Genomic DNA, 23,850 nt, shown 5'->3' with positions numbered 1-23,850 from the left:
GAGTGATGTTAATCAAATAAATGACCAGTAAATATTCGGCCATATCCCTAAGATGGTGTAGGTGGCATAGGTGCAGCCCTGAAATGTCTTGCTCACACCACCAAAGTGAGCTCAAGAAAGCTGGGACATGTTGGTCTACCTTTCCACAACAGCCATATGTCGTGGAATAACCCACCACATTCAGTCTGCTGAGGCCTGGGACTTGTCAAAAAAATGTGTGAACTGTTGAGAAAATTAAGTGAGGTTTAGCACGAAAATGCAAGTCCATGCACTGCACGTGCAATGGTGAAATTGGAGGGAAACATCCAGCATACAGCCTACACAGAGCCCCCTGGGCTTCCATCCAAGAGGTGGTGACATGATCGAACAGTCGTGACTTGTACACTGCGAACATTAGGTTGGTTAGGATTAGGACAAGTGTATTTTGGTAGAGGGTGGATTTTTCAACAAATAATCATAACGATACCAACACATCTTATTTACAACCTAAATTTGTATTAAATAAACGTAGTGTTTTTTCTCCATATATACTTTTCTGCATATTAATTTTAGTTGCTTACAAACAAACAACAAAAGCTGGTGCTCAGGGGGACATGAATAATGGGAACATAACAGATTGCATAAATGGTATGTTCAGTTACAGTAACATTAGACTGGGGCTATGCGGCAAACTGTCGAATGTCCTTTCATGGTGGCATTGTGTTGTTTAAAAGTCTCAGCCCTCAAGGGATGTTGAATTTGCAATCTTTATTCTTTTGGTATATTTCTTATAACGCTAGTCTTGGTCATTTGATTGCAGTCTTGTAATATAACCTCGGTGCATTACACACGTCTCGTGCATATCTGCCAAATGCTAAAATCACAGAGGTTGTCAAAACAATTCAGCTGGCATTTGGGGGAGGAAAAAAAACAATCCCAATGTTGATGCCAAGGCTGTCTCGAGCAAGACAGCTAAAATTCTAGCAGTACTTATACATAAATGGTTTTGACGTCTCTTCTCTATATCAATCCACTTGACTTTTCTGTGATGGTCTGTACAGCCAGCAATAGACAGGATGTACTCTACAGAGTCTTACAGACCCGTCACACCTTTAAGTGTACGTTCCTCTTTGCTTTTACGATTGAAAGCAAATTGGCGAGATGTTAGCTCATTTGCCTGGGATGCTGCAGGGCATAGGCTCGATACCGACCCTGGCACCTGCTGTATATTTGTAATTTACATGTTCTCCCCGCGATAGCGTGGATTTTATGCCAGGTCCTCCAGTTTTACACTCCACATTTAGAAGCATGCATTTAGATTATTTGACTGTGGTACATTTCCACATGATAAGCCACTTTGTTGAACTATAATATGTGACCAGGTCACTTCTGAAATAGAGCCATATACCTTAGTGGGCTTTTCTTAGTAAAGTAACAAAAAAAGTTTAATTAAATTGACAAAGAGATGTAAATTATTATGATCACAAAACAGTGATATTGCCTTTGCTGCATTCAAATTATGTAGTCTTTTCGCGTGCAAATTTTGCACAAATAAAATGCAGCACGGAATCAATCCTCATTTCTGAATCTCAATATGAACATTTCAAATAGCATGAAGAGTAGTGATTTGTGTAGAATTGAGGAAAGTCAACTACGACAGAATTATGTTTATTGAGTATTGGAATACTCCCTCCTGTGCTACTCCAAATTATTTAGAAAAATAAAAAGATGCTGCTTAATGGTAGACAAATTCTCACATCTGCAAAAAGAGTGTGAATTAACGTCCGTGACTTATACACGTGCTGAAAATGTTATATTCGGCCAATTCCAATTAAGCTAGCTTGCTCACATCGATGCATTTTTTTTTATTTTTGTGAGCAACCCCCATAGCTGAGCATGCAGGGCTTTCACGGTGGTATGTGTGCACTACGTGTGCAGAACGAGTGAATCAGAAGTAAGGTGTGTATCAGCAGTTCGCAACCTGCGGTACCCGTTTACCCCTGGGGGTTACGCGTGACATCTCCCGTTGATACGTGAGACAAATCACCTGATGGCGGTGGGTATGTGAGGTACGGTCACGCGGGGTTACTCAGTGCAGTGCTGATATCTGCATATGTGCTCTAATAATTGCTGTATATACCAATATGTTGCATAGAATTACGTAAATCCGTGGACTTGGATGTCTCTGTTATCCAGGTTTTATTTACAAATGCACAAAATAGATTCTTCAACCCCTCAGAAATTCTCATCCAGTGGTTTCGATCCCGATCCCAACATCAGTATATCTGGAGTTTGAAAGTTCTCGCCGTGGCCATGTGGATTTATCTCCGGGTCCTCCAGTTTGTCCCTCCATATTTTAGAAACACATGTTAAGAGTATTTGGCTGCTATAACTTTACACATGATAAGCCACTTCATTGAGCTATTGTTTGTTGCCAGGTCGCTTCTGAAAAAGAGCTGACCTGGTAAATTTAAATAGTTTATTTTAGTTCATCTATGGAATTTCAACCCACCCCCTCTGCTTCATGGTGATGGCTTGGCCTAAACTATACAGTATTGATATATTTGTTAATGCAGCCTAAATATTACATAGTTATACATAATAAAGGTTTTTGAGTTAGATCGCGCAAGTATAGATGTATTGTAACCCTCCACCACCCGCCACAGCCAGTAAGGTTGATCACATAAACAACGCGCCAATTAGTTACTACTTCAGTCCACCGGTGTGTTGGTCAGTAAATCCACAACGTTTACAATTTTAATACAACGTTTCGCTGGCAATTAAATCCAGCATTAACGGGCGATTTGCCAGAATAGTGAAGCAATCCACCTGCTTGACGTCATCACTGAACCCATCAGGTGCAGAGATCAGAGGCGGAGGTGGGTGGGTATTGTCATGTTATAATAGATTAGTAATCAGTTAATTAGCATGTGTTTCCTCTATAAGGAATACAGTTGTAAGGGGCCGTCCATAAATGACGTCACGCGATTTTGGACGATTTTATACCCCCTCCCCCCTTCGTCACACGGCGTCGCAGAAAGTCAGACCCCCCTCAAATATGACGTCACAAAGCACTGCCCCCCCCCCCAAAAAAAAAACATGCTTCAAATCGTTTTAAAACTATTGTCATTGTAGTGCATATTTACTGTGGTGCTGCACTCTGATGTTGTAGGAGCAAACATTTATTAAAAAGTATATTTGATTAAGTAGAACGTGTTGTCTATATCTATTTAAAGTTGCGCATTTTGATGTGATGTCACATTTCTAACCCCCCCCCCCCCTCGTCACATTTTGTCACAAATGTCTGACCCCCCCCCCCCTAGGTGCGTGACGTCATTTATGGACGGCCCCTAAAATGTATTACTATACTAACAGGACGAACACCAATCACGTGTATAGCTCTTTTCATAGCGGATCCTAATCCTGCGCCATGGTGTTTCTGCAGAGCGGAAATAGAAGCGAACGTGGGCTGCAGGACAAATAGGTTTAATAACAGGACTTCTACACTCACATTTTGAACACTGGGTTACGGGTGTATTGACAGTCGATACAGGGTACGTGACAGAAAGAAGGTTGGAAACTACTGGAGTAGACGCCATCAGTCTTTGCTCTTGTAAGTTCATTTTAACCTCCTACTCTCTATTGTAATTAATGTTTGGGCACTGTCTTGATTAAGTGCAGCGTAGGATTAGCAACCAGCAGTACATTATTCGGAGGTTAGTCTGTTTGCTTATTTACTCTACTAGGATGGGGATGCCATTTTTCCTGGTGTGAGCTGTCCAAGTGACATTGCCTGCTGCCCTGTTCAAAGTAATGCGATGTCCTCCTAGATTAGAGTCCACGTAAGTCTCGTCACAATGCGTTTGCCCTCGCAATGGCGCATTAGCAAACAACAAATGGATGCACGTACACGTATATTCATCATCGGTAATGTTTTCCAAACGCGCTTAAAATGCTGGTCCTTAAAGAACAATGTTGAATTGTACTGCCGCTGAATTTTGACCTTAATCCACTTTACTCCACACGTCAATTGACCCATCTTTCAAACAAAGCGCAGTTGTGCAGGCACGAGCGGTGTGGATACTGTCAGCTGTAAAAAAAAAATACGCACAAAAGTTGGCACATTGTCTTGCATAGCAAGTGTCTCACTTTCACAAAAATGTGAGATTTTTTCCACCTTTCATTGACCCCCATTTCCTGGCATGTCTCCGCTGTCACTAGTGACAGTGTTGAGAAATGTTCGTTTCGGGCCAAATTTTACAATTACACACGTATCTATCTGTCTTACGTGTACACAGTGTGTACATATATACCTGGTCATATTGTCCAGTTTGTATCATGCAATATGTAATTGTGGGTGGCCAAAAGAGAGCACGATATCAACTCGGTTTCTGGTATGCCTGTCCCAGAGGTTGTTGTTATTAAGTATGTAACAGTGCATCGAGGTATCAATTGAAATTTAATGCTCACAATGCATGCAGAGAATATGAACATTGATTATAATATATGTTCCACGATTTTTGTTACTGGGTAGTAAGTGTTATTTCCGAATTGCATAAAGTCAGTAAAAACTACATATTAATCAAAATGAACATGTATTTATACTAAAGTAATGCAAAAATGACGACAAAAGATTTAGAAGTGAGTAGTTTTTCGAGATTTACGATTATAATATAAATCACTTTCACGAATCAGCCCCCAAATGTAGTATCCTATCGTGCTCTCGTTATACTCTCCTTGGTCGCTGCATTCAAAGTCCAGTATATCCTGGTGAAAGCGCTCGCCTTGCTCCTCCGAGTACGCTCCCATGTTCTCCTTTAATTTATCAAGATGAGCATCAAGGATATGGACTTTGAGGGACATCCTACAGCCCATTATGTCGTAGTTCTTTACCAGAGTCTCAACCAGCTCCACGTAGTTTTCGACCTTGTGATTGCCCAGGAAGCCACGAACCACTGCGACAAAGCTGTTCCAAGCTGCTTTCTCCTTACGAGTGAGCTTATTGGGGAATTCATTGCACTCCAGGATCTTCTTTATCTGTTGTCCGATGAAGACACCGGCTTTTACCTTTGCCTTAGACAGCTTAGGGAAGAAGTCTTGAAGGTAATTGAAGGCTGTCGACTCCTTATCTACAGCTCTGACAAATTGTTTCATAAGGCCCAATTTGATGTGTAGTCGTGGCATCAGCACCTTTTAGGGGTCCACCAGTGGCTCCCACTTGACGTTGGTCTTCCCCACAGAGAACTCGGTCCGCTGTGGCCAGTCCCGCTTGTGGTAGTGCGCCTTGGTGTCCCTGTTGTCCCAAAGGCAAAGATAGCAGGGAAACTTGGTAAAACCACCTTGGAGACCCATCAGAAATGCCACCATTTTGAAGTCTCCGATGACCTCCCAGCCGTACTCATCATACTTCAAGGTGTCCAGCAAGGTCTTGGTGCTGTTGTAATCCTCTTTGAGGTGCACCGAGTGAGCCAGGGGGGAAGAGTCGGATACTTGTTACCATTATGGAGCAGCACGGCTTTGAAGCTCCTGGATGAGCTGTCAATGAAGAGGCACCACTCATTCTGGTCACAGGTGATTCCGATTGCCTCCAACAGACTCGTCACATTGTGGCATAAGCAGAGCCCATCTTGACAGGCGAATATGCTGCAAAAAGGTTGGTGACGCTTCCTCTGATCTGCGACTTGCACACTTTCATCCAACAAGTTCCACTGCTTGAGCCTAGACATCAAAAGCTCAGCGTTGGATTTGGTGAGACCAATATCTCTTTTACCAAGATCTCTTTTACCAAGGTCTCTGATCAAGTCGTTGAGTTATTTTTGGTTGGGGTAGTATGGTTTCTCTCTTCAGCTCCACCTTTGAAATTGTGATCTATATCTACAACGTCTTCCTCGTTCTCTGACTTGCTGCTCTCTTCGAAAGACGGCTGCTCTCTCTCTGGAGGAGTGGGTACGGGGAGCTCATGGCAGTGTATCACCGGAGCGATGGATGAAGGAAGGTCCAGATACGTGATAGCAGCTGCATTCTTGCAAGTCCGACGTTTGGAAGAGTCCACCATGCAGAAGTAGCAGTTGCTTGAGTGGTCAGTGGGTTCCCGCCAAATTCTTGAGACAGCGAACTTCATGGCTCTCTTTTCCTCTCTGTACCATCCTACAAAAATACAGTTATTTCACCCATGACTAACGTGTAAGAGATTATCGCAACATTTTTCATATATGATATATTTATTCAGTAACATTGAAAATTGTAAAACATTTTAAAATGTAAAACTTTTAGTATTGAAAAATTTGTAACAAACTTTTTATAACGTTAAATTCCGAGTAACAATTGTCCATCTTACCTTCAAGACGTTTTTTGCATTATTCGCCGGTGAAATAATCTTCCCAGGGTTTGTCTTGATCCCCGACAGGCATGCCGAAATATGCCTTGTAGGCCTCACACATCTTAGCAGATGCTTCTACATAGTACGTTTTTGCTCTTGTCTTGATAAATTGACCGCAGACATTTTGCTGGATGCTTGCAGCCTCTGGATGCCATCTCAGAAAAATGCAGATATGTATCCACTTAGGCAGCTGGAACTAAACTGAACTGGTCGGTTTAAGGGCCCTGTATTTATGCTACTATTAATATTGCTGGAAAGTTCGAGAATGTTCACAAAGTTACTCCAAGTTTACTCAGCACTGAATCTATCCGGAATGTTCTGGAAAATAGGTACATTTCTAAATATCAATATCCTGGTCACAAAAGTAAAGTGTGTGGGGAATAATATCAATTTTCTGTACTTTCGAGGCATAAGCAATTAGGAAATAACACTTACTATACGGGAACAAAAAAATATTATATTTCATTTTTAATATTTTACTCAATGAAAATCAGTAAACCCCTGAAAGCCACGAAAGACGCTATTTCTCCACTCCAGTATTTTAAAACAAGAATTACTTGTTGAATACACCTTGACTTCGATAGATGATAATCAATTGAACCACAAATTATTACTTGGAAAGTTATTATAACTATCTATATTGCTTACCAATGAAAACATCAACGAGTTTCAATACTTTTCAGCAGGATAATGCTGTGGGTCTTCATGTAGTTTTCTCCTCACCCCAATATGTCAGTGTGTCAAAATACTCGCCTGTCACTGTATGTAATAAGTTGAACATCTTTCACACCGTACATAGAAAACCGTGCTAATGGGAGGTGCGAGGAAGGTTGGAAGTTCAAATCCCAGTCAGTGTTGACCAAGCCTGCCATCCCTCTGGAGGTGAATAAAACGGGGAACCACGTGAAAATTCAATAATATCTGTCCTCAGAGACAAAACATGTCCTTGCCATAGGAATGTGGACGATCCACAGTTGGATAAAGGTGTGGTGGTCAGGATTGACACACGCACCACAACCTAGGGGAGGGGTAGGTACCGGTCTGAACCGGTCCGAACCGGTCGGGCAAGAGGCGGTTGGAACCGCTCTGAGGAGAGGGGTCTGGCGAGAGCTGGGGCCCCCAGAACCCCCGCCCCTCAGAGAGGGGATATATAAGACGGCTCCCGGAGAGCAGGAGTCAGTCCATTTCAAGCTGAAGCAAGAAGCCGCCCGAAGACCCTGGACCCCAAGCCGCCGATGCCCGTCGACAGGCCAGGGCTGAGTGGGGTGCTGGTGGTGGGTTAGCCTTCCCTAGGCTGAGGAACCTTAAGTAGGGAGCGTGGTTAGAATAGCCCGGAGGCTGTACCTCCCTAGGTTGTGGTAAAGGGGCCATTCCCCAGTGTGTCAAGATGTCTAACTGCTAGTGAATAAAAGCGTGTGGCCTCTAAGAAGTCTCTGTCTCCTTCGAGAACGTTACAAAGGCATTATCGTGTTTGTTGAGTAGTTGCACAATCTGGAATAAAACAACTCGCGTATAATAATATATTACCCCTTTTTCAGGTAAATTGCATGAATCTAAGTGAGGAAACTTAGAAAGTTTGAATTATCTTCTTGCGTAACGACAGAAAACCAGGTGATTAGATGCTGTTTTGAAATATCAAGGTAGATAGATAACTGAGAGTGAACGAAGCAGCAAACCCCGTGAAAGAAATAGAACTGCAGCGAACGTTTATTCTGTCCCATCGTCGCTAACAAGCTGACGGCAAGGACAGGTGATGATATAGGCCACAGGTAACAGCGGCGGTTCCTCCCACCTACCCGCCTCTTCGAGAGAGTGCAGAACGTGCACGCCAGTTTTGACGGATCTGTTTGCAATTTGCGATAGGTTACAGGGAAAATATCACAACTGGTTACCTGGGGAGACCAGAGTCTTAAGGTGAACAAAATGTCGGGTGCTTTCCTGTGGGTGCTGTCGGCCACATCACACCTCCGGGTTGGGGATGAGTGAAATGTCAGGTGTGGGACGTGCTGAGGGACAATCTGACCCAAATGCCAGCGAATCTGCCCTGCCCACCGAGCTACCACGGTAGCACCTCCACAGAGGCATTTCATTGCCATGCTTGCTGAAGCCTGCCACACAGATGTAACGTCAGCTGACCTGTTTGCCCACGTGTGTGTATGTGTTTACAAAAGTGTCTCCACGTGTAGTGTAGTGGCTCGTCCACTGAGCTATGATCCCGGTGACCTGAGTCTGACTCCTGACAATAACGTCGGTGACGCTTTGTATCTGGACCTGTTTTGGCCTTCCCCCAAGGCAAAATAGAGAGGAGGGCCCCCTTGTTTGCCACGCTAGCCTCATTCGTGGTTAATATCAGCACATGTCCCAACAAATTAACGTGGCTAAGATGAAAATGTGGATTTATTGTGTTTGTTTATCATGTATTTAATCACTTACGTGGCATGTGGGGTACGTGTCATGTGGAATTCATCATCAGCAGCCTTTGGTGAATTTACTGCTGAATGAAGGCCTCCTCAAGCTGTCGCTATCTCTCACGTTCCTGCGATGTAATGACCAACAGCACCTGCCCATTAACTGATTGCATTGCTCGGTCTCAAACGAGATCCAATTTTTGGGGATTACAGTTTTCTTTTTTAAGTCACAGTCGAAATCGCACTCATGGATCAACTTAGCCGATCATTCCTCGAGCATCAATAGCATGCGTACCATTTTGTGGAGAGTCAAGTTTGGTCATGGCATGGCCTGATTTAAGTTTCAGATTTATTGGACCAGGAGAGTAAAATTTTCAAGAGTCACCTGGGGCATTTGTCTGCCAGTAGCGAACGATGTGTAATCCCCATTGAGTCATTTTCGAATTTTGCCAATTTGGACCCTGACGCTGGCAGACAATTGTCAACTCTTGTGAATGCCATCAGGGAGTCTTTTACATATTTTTTTTCTTGTCATTCAAGAACTAAGAAAACAAAGTCGATTTCACGTGAGGGGATCTTTAATGTCGGCTTTGCAGTAAACAACATGTATTGTGGGTTTTAAACCTGCAGTAACAACCAGCGTGACAGCTGAATTCATACAATTAACTATTTGCGACAGGCAGTGAACACGCTTGCCACTTATAGGCCATGTCAACGCTGACGATGGCATCCCTCCTTTGGGAATGTGGAATGTCCGAGACTGTCTCAGGGCCATCAACATAGATAAGCGCTCCCACACTGTCCCGTTTGATCACTTTTAAGCACCAGTGGTTCTCATACAGCGCTGCATCGTCTATTTGTCAACGTAGTTTCGTGTGCGCGGTGTGCATTCGTGCAAGTCAAGTTGGGCGTTGTTACATATATATGCATAAATAACCTGCCCCCAACAGCGTCAACGTAGGAATAAATCAAACTCAAATAGACCGAAGCAAGACGGTGCAGATTTCACTGACTTTGACTCTAACTTGATGGGGGTAATGAATTTCACACTGTTGGGTTTTTTTCTCAGAATTTTTATGAAGCACTTTTATGATACAATGTATGGCCCGTGTGCGGTGGGCTGCCGCTTTATTTTGGCCCGTCGTCGTTATTTACAATCCTCCTCGCAAAATGTTTATGCTCTGTTGTGTTGCTTTATCGTGCTCTTTAATAACTTGAATTTAAAACATCACCTTCACTCACTTTTCTTCCGAACGCTCCCCTTAAAAAAATTGGTCTCGGATGTATCACCCCCTCCCCCCCATGTCAAGAAATACGGCAGTAATCAATTCGAAGTGGTGCAAATATTGCGATAGCATGACCAGGATTTCTCAATGTCCACACCTTTACTTTGTATCTTGCAGTCATTACTATTTTCAGTTTTATTGTGGCATTATGATGCAGCTAGCAGCCTCATTGTCTTGAATTAATATTTTCAAAGGGCCCCTTCAGACATTTAACAAATGCCGATATTACAGACGTTGTTTTAAAAATGCAGTTGGATGCATTGGTTATTCACTTATTATCCAGTGGGTAGTGCTGTCTGTCTGTGGCACACTCAACTCACAATCGGAATACTGATTCCTAGTTGGTGATCAATGCACCATTCAACTGTCAGGGATTATTAAAATGAGTACCACTTCCTGGTTTATCAATAGGAGAGCATTAATACAGAATGGCCACCACGCTAAAAATTGAATTTCAACGACTAACTCGGAGTAGCCAATCGAAGAGGAGCACTATACCCCATACACCCCTTTGAGCAGAGAAGCACTCTGACTTTGACTGGTAGTGTAACATAGTGTTCTGTTCGCCTTACGTGATTGCACTGCAGTTCCGCCTCGATTCCTTAGAGTGCAGCATTGCCCACAAAGCAAGCAGCCTGTGGATTTTTTTCTCGATTACACAAAGTGTTTGCCAAAAATGAACCAATACCTTGCTAATCTCGTCAAGGAGCATACACCGTCACGCGAACTTCGGTCATCCCCGGAGTGTCTTTTGGCTGCCCATCGAACAAAGACGGTGACTGCATCGCACGCTTTCAGATGCGCTTATGCGGCCGTCTGGAACGCTCTTCCTTCCGATGTGTATAAGCCACTGGAGCTAATGCACGTATACATCATCTAGATTGACGAACTCATTTTTATAGAACTGCTTTTTTACGTTGAGTTTGTTGTTCGATTAGCACGGTTGTCTACATACGGTGCGAAAGAGGTTCAAATGTGCATCCATACTGTATGCCTGGATTTAGCAGCATTGACTAGACCGACTGACTAAGCACATGCGGCGCACGGCAAGGGTTATTGTATTGACTGCGTTTTTGGAAGCATGTTGCACGTTAACTCCCCCGTGCCCGTGACAGGCAGCAATTGCCGACTTTCTGTGAGATTGAGCATCGAGACTTAAGACTCAAAAGTTTGATAACGTGAAAAGACCGCTCAGGACCGAGCATCATTCCCTTGCTGTATAAAAGTAAACCCTTCTCTCCTACAAACTTTGCTTCATATCCCACGTATAAAGCTCGAAATAAATTATTAATGCGCAAGCGCAGGGAAGACAGCTCAATATTTTATGATTCTCAAATATCGTAGCTTTGATGGGATCGTGTTTATACAAAACATGAGCTTATCTCCTCACACCCATACCCACTCGATTTTATTTTTCAGTGCCAAGCCGAAGGTTATCCTTTATTCTCCGGATTAAAAGACACTGCACACTATTATGCACACTCAGCTTGTGCCCGATGTCAATAAAGTGATAACAATTTGTCACATTCACATACACAAACACACATACTGGATCATAGGATGCACCTCGAATGTTTACTTTAAATACAGGAGCAAAAGTGCATCATGTAATCTGGAGAATATGGAAATTCTAATTTTTAAATGTCCGCAAGTAAGTTGAAAAAGTATGCATAATAATTTTTCTTTTTTTCTTTTTAGAAACTCAAATGTTTCATGGCACTTGGCTGACATTGTAGAAAAGTTAAATCGCAGCCCTGCAATTGCTTATGTATGCCACTGCTGGCAGAACGGCTTCCACTCGAGCGAACTCTAGAGAGTATTTTCCTACTCTTCCACATTGACCAGACATGTTGGAAGAGGTGGGCCTACCCACACTTTACCCCACCACAAGCAACCTGCCGATCAATGAACTGCTCGACCCATTTGCACTGCTGAGTGGACAGAGGTAGAGGGATTTCAGAAGCTTGCACCGTTGTTTTAACTGCCTCGCCAGGAGATCGAATAATACCAGGGACCTCTGGCCATTGCATTACAGCAGCTGCTGAGGCTTAGGTTTTCCTTAATATGTGAAGTGGTATCATGTTGCTATTATGTTAAGATGGTCAAACAACCCCCAAAACGTACACAGTGTGAAGAGGCCTTTACTCAACAGTGGACAAACTAAGGCCTGCCAATGAAAAACATGCGTTTAGAGTAATTTGGCTGCTATAAATGCCCACGTGATAAGCCACTTCGTTGAGCTCTCACTTGTGGCCAGGTCGTTTCTGAAAAAGAGCTACAGTGAGAGAAAAAAGTATTTGATCCCCTGATGATTTTGTACATTTGCCCACTGACAAATAAATGATCAGTCTATAATTTTAATGGTAGGTTTATTTGAACAGTGAGAGACAGAATAACAACAAGAAAAGCCAGAAAAACGCATGTCAAAAATGTTATAAATTGATTTGCATTTTAATGAGGAAAATAAGTATTTGACCCCCTCTCAATCAGAAAGATTTATGGCTCCCAGGTGTCTTTTATACAGGTAACGAGCTGAGATTAGGAGCACACTCTTAAAGGGAGTGCTCCTAATCTCAGCTTGTTACTTGTATAAAAGACACCTGTTCACAGAATAAATCAATCAATCAGATTCCAAACTCTCCACCATGGCCAAGACCAAAGAGATCTCCAAGGATGTCAGGGACAAGATTGTAGACCTACACAAGGCTGGAATGGGATACAAGACCATCGCCAAGCAGCTTGGTGAGAAGGTGACAACAGTTGGTGCGATTATTCGCAAATGGAAGAAACACAAAAGAACTGTCTTGCATGGGGCTCCATGCAAGATCTCACCTCGTGGAGTGCAATGATCATGAGAACGGTGAGGAATCAGCCCAGAACTACACGGGAGGATCTTGTCAATGATCTCAAGGCAGCTGGGACCATAGTCACCAAGAAAACAGTTGGTAACACACTACGCCGTGAAGGACTGAAATCCTGCAGCGCCCGCAAGGTCCCCCTGCTCAAGAAAGCACATATACATGCCCGTCTGAAGTTTGCCAATGAACATCTGAATGATTCAGAGGACAACTGGGTGAAAGTGTTGTGGTTAGATGAGACCAAAATGGGGCTCTTTGGCATCAACTCAACTCGCCGTGTTTGGAGGAGGAGGAATGCTGCCTATAACCCCAAGAACACCATCCCCACCGTCAAACATGGAGGTGGAAACATTATGCTTTGGGGGTGTTTTTCTGCTAAGGGGACAGAACAACTTCACCGCATCAAAGGGACGATGGACGGGGCCATGTACCGTCAAATCTTGGGTGAGAACCTCCTTCCCTCAGCCAGGGCATTGAAAATGGGTCGTGGATGGGTATTCTAGCATGACAATGACCCAAAACACACGGCCAAGGCAACAAAGGAGTGGCTCAAGATTAAGCACATTAAGGTCCTGGAGTGGCCTAGCCAGTCTCCAGACCTTAATCCCATAGAAAATCTGTGGAGGGAGCTGAAGGTTCGAGTTGCCAAACGTCAGCCTCGAAACCTTAATGACTTTGAGAAGATCTGCAAAGAGGAGTGGGACAAAATCCCTCCTGAGATGTGTGCAAACCTGGTGGCCAACTACAAGAAACGTCTGACCTCTGTGATTGCCAACAAGGGTTTTGCCACCAAGTACTAAGTCATGTTTTGCAGAGGGGTCAAATACTTATTTCCTTCATTAAAATGCAAATCAATTTATAACATTTTTGACATGCGTTTTTCTGGATTTTGTTGTTGTTATTCTGTCTCTCATTGTTCAAATAAACCTACCATTTAAATTATAGACTGATCATTTCTTTGTCAGTGGGTAAACACACAAAATCAGCAGGGGATCAAATACTTTTTTTCCCCTCACTGTACTTACACCCATGGGGAAAGGCAATGGGGAACTTCGGATAAAAGTACATCTGGCCTTACTTCCAAAGGGGTGTGCTTATACCCAGTGTAGACTGTATTATATATTTATTAACACGATATTCCCAGGAGGCATTAGCTTATCAATATGACGCGAGCTTCTATAACCATTCCAATTTTACATAAGTCTCCTGCTGGACGCAATTATTGGCGCTTATTGAATAACTCTAAAGACCCGATAGCATTCTTTACACGGCATGATGTGTGGTGGATGTGCATCTCTAAGTCCATCTCTAAGTAGGGCTTCGAAGATATATATTTTATTGGGCAATCCTTGTTGCATCCCTGCTGGTGATTTTTGTATAATTTACTGAAGCCAGCGCGATTAGGACCGAGATTAACCTGCGCACTATCCAAAAACCACCTCGCAGAGTGGAACTTGCGATAATCTCCATTTCAGTGGAAGTGCTCAATTTAATTATTCGTTGAATAATTGTCCACGTAACCTCGATGAAGCCACAATAATCCCTTTTATTTAAATAACTCTGAATGAGAAGGTATGCAATTATGGTTTGTGGATTTTCCATGACCTATATTCTTTTTTTCACTTATAACCTTTTGCATGAATGGAAATCGAATACTGCTTGAAAACTTGTATGAATGTTAGCTTGGCAGCTTTGTTGGCAGCTTTATTAAAAGTATGAAAAAATAAGAATATGTTTTATCCTTTCTGGAAATAGATGTTCAAACACTAAATAGAAACCTTTTATTGCTGGAAATGGAAAACCTATTCTTATTTTTTCATACTTTGATACTGGCAAAACGGTCCCACTTTGTATATTTAATCATGGTCCTACAATGAAAGGATCTGTAAAAAAAACTGAGTAATATGCTTGCAAAAGGATGACCAAAATATATTGAACGCTTATGGGCTCCATTGTATTTTGCCCTATAGCTGAAAAATCAGCCGGTCACATTCATATGAAGCGAAAACTGCTTGGAAAATTGAACACACTTAGGAACTTTGTTTTGCATTCTGAAACATATCTAGTAAGTGTCGACCATTACTTGTTTTAAAGTTTACTAATGTTAGTATTGTTCCAGAATCTTTCGAGAATTTGACCTGATTCGGGAATTGTTTCCACAATGACATTGACAGCCTGTGGTACAGTTTTGCAGATGGTATATTATTCCGTGATAAAGGTGGCACATACGGAAGATCTAATTAGTAAAATTACAAAATGTACCACACTAATTCAGTCTACAATGATGTTAATAGCTACAGATTTCGAAATTTTTGTTCCCGTCCAGTGACATTACTCAAGTTGTTAGATCAATTCTAGAATTGTGGAGATGTAATGCAAATTTCGACAGTTTGACAGTAAGTTTAGGATGCCAAAGACAAAACTTGAACAATTTTACATGTCCATCAAACACGTATAGATCCATAGAGCCATAAAATCAGCGTGACTTTGCTGAGACAACTGAGAATTAGTAACTTCAGTAGGCTTTCCAGTATGAGCTGATTCGTGGAAAGTCCAATGGCTCAATCAGTGATGTAAGACATGCATGATGCAATGGCAATATAAACTGCATTTCTTATAGGTGCAATCGTCAACCTGTGCTTGGCTCGGGTGACAGCCGCCTGTTAGATTAGGTGCCGGCACCGTCAATGAGAAAGTTTGTTTTGTTTATGTTTTTATTTTACCAGGTAAGGCTCACTGAGCTATCCAGCTCTTTTCCGGAAGCGACTTGGCCACTAATGATCACTCAACGAATTGCCATATCGTGTAGAAATTTATAGCAGCCAAATACTCCAAATGCATGTTTCTAAATGTGGAGGGAAAAACCGGAGGACCCAGAGGAAAAGCCACGCGAATTCGCAGAGAATGAGCAAACTCCAAATATACAGGCTGCAGGGTCGAGATTGAATCCATGACCTCCTGCATACCAGGTGAGGGAAACGAACATCTCGCCACCATGGCACCAGAGTTACACACTTCATAGCAGCATTTGTCTGCCACGTTTTGCAGAGTTGAACATCGTATTACCAATCCAGTCTAAATCACGTGTTGATGTTGAGTAGTACTGCATCCTGTGTGCCCCCTCCCTTGCTGTCAATACCAGATCAACAACAGAGTATCCTCATGTGAAAATGAGTGTGCGGATTCTCTCGTCGCCATTAGTGGCCCTGTGCCAATGGTGGAAATTCCATATTATGTTCGTTGTGCTCAATGTCTCACTATAGATTGCTCGCTGTTCATTTCTCACAGCTGGTACTTTTGTTTTCAACCCTCAGGGTTTTATGGGCTGGGAGGTCTCCTACACTCCGATGTGAACGTGCAGCCTTTCGATTGTGAGTCAAATGTTCTGCACACAACACCACCCGGTTATGTTGTAATCGTGATATTAATGTTGATCCCGTTGAGTTAAGAAGGCTGATTGGCAAAGGTGTGGACTACAAATCCTCAGATGGGTAGACCTGGTTCTAAGATGTACACATTATCCACTTTTAAATATCACGGACCTTTAAATATATCATCAGAGTGAACAAAATGGACTATTTATGAGCATCATTGCACTCTTTGTAGCTCTGCTATACAGTTCACTAGCCCTTTCCATGAACTTACAGCATTTTTACCACTGGCTCAGTGTCAGAGATGAATGCTGTCCCATTGTTTGTTTGAGTAGGGTGACACTACGATGTTTCAATTTGTATTGTCATAAGATATGACTGAAACTAATCGGTGTTGATATGATTGCGTGTATTATTGCTTATGTCTACGCAAGATATGTGTCCATAACACGTTTAGGTGGTTACATTCATGAACATTTTAAACTGATATAATAGCTATCACTAAACATTGCAATGCACAATACAACATTGACTGACCGCAGTGCAGTTTGACAAAAAAATATATACACGACTTCAAATGCCTTCGCTTTGAATGTGTTTCTTTACCATATCCAAGTATATGGTATACTGCCATAGTGTTAGGGTCGGCACACTGGACTTACAATCCTAAGGTTGTCAGTTCGATCTCTCAGTGTGGCGTTTGAAGCGATGGGCCAGGTTTTTACTTTTATCTCCACACCAACATTTCTGTTCACCCAACAGTAATCTGAAGATTAAAACACAGCCGATGAGGTCGCTCATGTTCGAGTAAAGTATAGGTACTCTTACCTCTTCCAATATACCTGGAGAGCATAGAAGTGTAGATGGTCTCTATTGTGGAGTACAGGGCTGTACCTTAACGATTTGTCTTTAACCTAAGAATGTTTTGGTTTTTACAAATGTACATGTCCCTGTTTAGGTGTCGCCTTACACACAGCGCTTTCACAGATGGTGAAGTGGTTTGTGTTTTTTTTATTTACTGGAAAAAGTGCAAATATGCGATCAGCAAACCTTACTGAAGACCTATTGCGTGGTCCCTGCATGTCATTGCTCTCTGATATTCAAACATTCTCCACATTGCTCTAAGCGCAATTGTTCTCATGAACTAACATTTTATCTGTATATGCATACCTTCAAATATGAAATAGCATTAGGCCCTGATTTTATTGCAAAGAAACAAATACCATTACCTCAAAAAATGAATTTTTATTTGATACATTTGCATATACCTCGTTTGCTAAATATATCTAACGCTTGCCAGAATATGCTTAATGAGAAAAAAAAACACCGTTTGCATACGTTATGAGCTAACAGTGATATTTTTTGCCAAATATGCAGCTTTGCCATGCCTGTGTAAGATTGAATCGGTATTTAGTTCCATTTAAACAGACCTAACTATTGTGTAGTATTGAACAAAAAAAAAGATAGCCATGCACAAAGGTCATGGTAATTTCCACGCTGCAGTCATTTATATGTTGGCGGGGAGGCTCATTGGCTTGCATATTACCTGACTGGGCAGACGCTTCAAACGATATCCCTTGCTATGCACACGCATGGCCTCATTATTAGCCCACACGAGCTTGTGCACAACATGTGGACAACACTAAATCATCGTCTAACGAATTGCCTTCTTAGGTGCAAATGCATTTTTTTCCCTTCGCAACTCTGCCATTTCCTTTTTTATCAGCAGGAGGTGAGCCGGGGATGTGTAACCTGCAGGGACGTAATCAAATCGTAATCAGGTGAGCATTGCGAGTGCGTGTTATTCCTGCGCGCCTGAAACCAGAAGTCACCTAATTGTCTCGTGAAATGTGCGAGCCTGCCCGATCATTGTCACACATCTGCCAAGATCAATAATCGTTCGTGCTTCATTGTGCGCGGCAAGCCACGGCGCTGCACTTGGCAGGTGTGTGTCGCTCGTATCCGCCACAGAATAAGAATTCTCCAGCCGATTGGGTTGTGCCAATCGTTGTCCCCTGTCGAGAATGCAGAGAGCGCACCGACATACTAAGCGTTGAGCGACTGCCAGGCGGTTTATTTGCAGCTACACTGTGGGGAGCTACGGAACCGTTATAGGACTCGCAGCATTGCAATAATGCTGACGACGCTTCATTCGGCCGTCAATGTAAGCAGTACTCCATTTGTTGTCGCCCACGGATTGGAAACGCTGAGTAAGCCATTTGGTAAAGTGAGCCTTTTGATTTTTTGGAAAAGTCAAGTTTGAGGCATATTGCTAGAGGCACATCTGATTGTTTTGTTGCATGTTATTTACTAACAGAAAACAAATCACACTGCTTCAACTCCTCCAACAAGTAAACCTGCCATTAATGGAAGTTCTCCATCAGCATGTATTTATAAGGACAGTGGATACAGTCAGACTTGTATCTGGCAATGATGCAATAATTCACACATGGGAGTGGCAGAGTGACTCATTGGGTATCATACCGTGCTGTGGTGACCTGAGTTCAATTCCTGGCCAGGACTAATATTCGAGACGAGTGATCACTGAACTCATTCTACCCACACCGGGCTCCCCTACTTCACCAAGCCCCCTGTCCCCAGTGTGAAGCGTGGTTCAAACGACTTTCATGACCAAAACGCATTGGAGCAGGCCTTGACCCAACGGTGAATTGACATAAAGCCGTATAGAAAATATTTATGGATTTGCAGTCATTGCACATATATCATAAAATATGTGAATGTTACGCTGATAAAATGGCTCAGTGTTTAATTCCACTGGTGCTCTTGGGCTTATGATTATTGTTCCACATTCCCATAGTGTTGACCATATGTTCACTATTTTATGGACCTTGAAGCGGTCATTGGCTTAGTTGGCCTGTGACGAGGATCATACTTTGCTACTTTCTGCTTCCAATAACTAAACAAAATAAAAAAGTAAGCAATTTTTATTTATTTTACCAGGCAAGGCCCACTAAGCTATGTAGCTCTTTTTCAGAAGCGACCTGCCTACAAATGATAGCTCAACGAAGTGGCTTATCACGGTGGACATTTACAGCAGCCAAATACTCTAAACGCGTGTTGATTTAAAATGTGGAGGGAAAAACCGGAGGACCCGGCGAAAAATTCACACCACCACGGGGAGAACATGCAGACTCCAAATATACACGTATCAGGGTCGAACCCACGATCACCTGTATACCAGGGGAAGGTAGTCAACATCTCGTTACCCTTGGCGCTCAAACACAGAGCCACATGGACACATTATAAGTTGCTGCATATGAGATAAATTCTTGTATGCAAATTTAAATGATTATAGCTTTAAAGACCAAGTCATCATGATAATATCATGAATATTGTTCTATTTCACTGTTGGATGAATGTTTCCCTTTTTTATTTCCATTTCCACACGGCCATGTGATGCCGCCATCCATCTCACTCTTCACAACAACACATCATGGCCTTCTCTTCTAGCCATGATGTGTTGTTCTCAAGCTCAATTCACTGTCAATATTTTGTCTATAACTTGTGTTCGTTCATTCATGTTGCTTTATGGCCCTGTACCACTCCAATTCTGTTGTAATGTGCACTTTATTGAAAACGATATTGACATGTAAAATAAGGTTTGATTGAACCATACGTTTCGTTTCAATTTCTTATGTTTAATTCCCAGCATGCGTTGATCCTTTGCAAGCTTCCCAGGATTCGCTACGCATTCTTTGTTAAAGTGCATGTTTCACATCCATATTGCAATAAAATTAACTTTTTACATGGTTATTGTCATGAAAAAAAATATTTTCCCCAAAGCAATTTTTTTTTAATGAAATGTATTCTGTGGAAACTGATGCACTCATTCGAGCCTTTGCGAATACAACCCTTGCATAAGTACGTATACATTATCAAAACCTAATATGAAGATAAGACATCTACAGGTAGATTGCATGCAGTTATAATACACAATGAGAAGTGCTCTCTCAAGGCTATTCGCAATTGTTAGAATATATTTTCTCAAAGCTGGCTTGCAAATGATAGCATAAACATGATTAGAGTATGTATTTATAATTTGTAAATCACGAACAATAGAGTGGAATGTAATAAAATAGATAAAGAACTATGCACGGGAAATGATTGCAAAGTCGGGTTCAAGAGATATTGCAAAAGTACATTTGGTAATACGTTTCCTGAGCAAAAAAAATGTTGCAGAGACACAACTGAAAAATATAACAGAAAATTATAAAATACAAATAAATATCTGGCACTAAACATTAATTACTGAAGCTATCGACAGAGGGTGTGTACCGCATTAATTTATTTTGTAACCAATGCTATTTTGGTCAGATGGGACGAATGATCAGCAAACGACTAAAATAACAACAAATAAATTGAAATACTCTCAAACAAAACTTGGCAGTTGCAGAACATACCTACCAACATATACATTCAATGTATTTGGATAATGTATTGATGTTTTGTGTAAAACTAATGACTACTGGCCAATACTAATTAATTAATCTATTGAAATAGAGAGATATAGAATATAAATTGTAACCGCTCTGATAGCTACAGGCTTAGTGTTGCTTGAAGAGTATTATCAAGTCATACACTGTTCAATTGCATGCCTACCATCTGTTGATCAACTGTGACTGAATGTATGCATGTATGTTGAGATTCTGTAGCGCGATGTGTGGCCGAACGTGCTAACCGGAGGCGCGGGGCGAGACAATAAACGAAACATAAAAGCATTCCACTGTATGTTGATTCACTGTGAATAATAGTTACTGAATGGAAATATTGTGGGTTTACTCTCCAACACACCAGAGCGCTGAAGTAGTAACTAATTGGCACGTTTTGTTTCCGGAACAAACCTTACTAATTGCATGTGTCGGGCGGTGGCGTGTTAAACGACATTTATATTTACGTGAGCTAACCCAAAACAAAATACAGTATATATAGACAATATATATACACCGAAGGCAATTATTGAGGACAGATGAGAATAAAAATAATGAAACAGGTAAATAATAGGAATACCAAATTATAGATAACAATTTACATTCAGTAGACAGAATACATGTTCGACATTGTAGATGTTATTTTCTTGCGAATCATTGAACAAAACCACTATGATTAAGACAGAATTTGCATGCAAGCAATGCAGTGCAATATAACACAACAGGGTTTTTTCATGGAAATTAAAAATAGACTTTAAGGTTGCAGCATTTAAAGAAAATAGACCATTAATCTTTATGCAACATTGTCTATATGTAAGTAATGATAACAGTGGATCGTTATCAATGTTAAAATATAGCAAAGTGAATAAACAGAAGTAATTAATGTCCACATTTCTTGGGGTTAATGGTAGGAAAAGGGTAGGATCATTCGAACCGCCTCTGCGCCACACACGCACTGGCTATAATAATGCAGTTGTTTATATTGTTTATATTTCCCGTATATTTTATTGCCTCAAGGCATCCTAGTATTTTCTGAGCTAAGATTTGTAGGGGCATTGGCTCATAAAGCAGTCGCAGAAATAACCTTCAGTAAATTCAGCTTTTAAAACTCATTATTATTATAGTTTACCTCGGGTAATTTCTACATGATATATAGTTCTCGGATGGTTTAATATGTATGTTACTGCCAAAGTTAGGATAGGAAAAATTTAACTGATATGGCAGCAGAATTAATAACTTTCTTACATTACAAATATAAAATATTTCATTAGTAAGAAAAAAGATTTAACATTGTTACTTTTATACATTTTAGGTTAAAAAAATATTGACTAGTATACTATGACAGGAAGAAGTGTCTGTTGCTCACACAACTGTATTTCCCCTCATGGGTAATTGTAGAAAAAATGTCTTGTGCACGTTTAGTCGTTTGTTTAGTGGGCACTTGGGAAGGGTGAACTGCCAATAAAAAAATATATTTTAGCTTTCCACTTAACAAACCGTTTATCTGCCTTTACATACTTTCAAATGTTTCAACACAAAAAAAAACATTTTGTCTTTTATTTCAAAGTAATACCTACGTATTATCTACATTCAGTATATCAGACAAAGTATGTATCGCGTAAATAAAGCTGATGTTGGAATTTGTTGTGGTGGTCTCGTACTTTTGTATTGCATTCTTCCAAAATACAAAATCAATACGTCCTTTCCCCCCCTTCAAAACATGTTTCTTTTTGTTGCAATCCTTATAATAACAGAGCACACACGGACTGGAATGGTGTTTGGCGAAGCAATAACAGTAATAGAGCAGTGACATATGACACCGTTCACAGAACTTCATGGGAAGGCCGCGTGGCTCTTGTTGATGTTTTAATAATCGCCCTGACTAGCGGCGGATAGTTTCAAATAACACGTACGAGGACACGCGGCGTATGTTGATTGCGCGATGAGCTTCTCTCCCAGTCGTATCGAAGGAACGTTTCAGTGATCCCGTTGCTGAACAAAGAGGAAACTTAAGGGCAGAGTAATGGCTCCTGTCTCCCACTGTAAACGGTGCATTTATCTTGATGCCACATTGCTGATGAATCAACACTTTTTCTGGACATCCTGTAAAGATTAATTGAAGCCTAGTGACCTAACTGAACTAATATCTGCCTTTGAGTCTTTCATTGTTTGGAGGTGTACGTGTGTTTTTGCAAGTGTGTGTGCGTATTTTTAATTATTGTAATCCACATATGTACAGTTGTTGGCACACCTAACTGCAGTATTGGTGATCCAGGTTCAATCCTGGATCACAGGTATTGTGAGTGGCATGCAGTAGCTAAAGCTGTCCTGGAACTCTTCTAGGTCAGCTAGGCCTTATATAAGTACCTGGTGCATTGTGTGAACACCAGTATTGAGAATAAAGCCTACCAGCCACGCCTTCCCCTTATGGGCCACGCTGGCCTAAACAGCTGTTCACTGATATATGTTTCCGCTGTAACAATTGAGCCATGCCAGAAGCCGAGCTAAGCCAGTCCAGCATGCCTCAAGAGATGCTAGATTATTTTTCCACTGTAGAAGTTGAGCCATGCCACTGATGTTGCATGCAATGAATATGTAGATGACGTGGTGACACTGTGTCTTAACAGTATAATGATTGATGTTACATGTGTAGTGACATCGTGGATGTCACTGGGTAATGCCGGCTCTAGTGAGGCACGGCGTGCGATGTATTGCTATCGCGAATACCCGTATATGTGGGTGTAGTACCAGCCCTAGAGGGGGCTCCGTGAGCGCTGAGTGACAGCGCTGAGTGGCACCACGCTCTGCGAACAGTGCTGACCCCTACAGGGTAGGGTGTGAAAGTGCGGGTCGCAGGAACGAGGTTACTGTGGGCCATGGCACTCTGGTTGACCCCGAAGGACACGTGACCGGTAAAGTCTACAGAGGGCCCCCAAGTGGGGGCTAAAGGGTGGTCACGTGTCGGGGCGAGATCCTACAGGAAAGGTCGAGAAACGACAAGAGGTTTCTCAAAAGTGGTCGTTGCCAAGGGCGGAGCCAGCCACGACCAGGGAGCATATAAACCGGGTCCCCACAGGGACCGGGGTTCAGCGTTCCTGTCGTTATCTGAAGATATACGTTC

The sequence above is a fragment of the Lampetra fluviatilis genome, chromosome 14, assembly GCF_964198595.1.
Source record: "Lampetra fluviatilis chromosome 14, kcLamFluv1.1, whole genome shotgun sequence".
NCBI lineage: Eukaryota > Metazoa > Chordata > Hyperoartia > Petromyzontiformes > Petromyzontidae > Lampetra > Lampetra fluviatilis.
The sequence above is the reverse complement of the archived record's forward strand: the minus strand, read 5'-3'. Positions refer to the sequence as shown.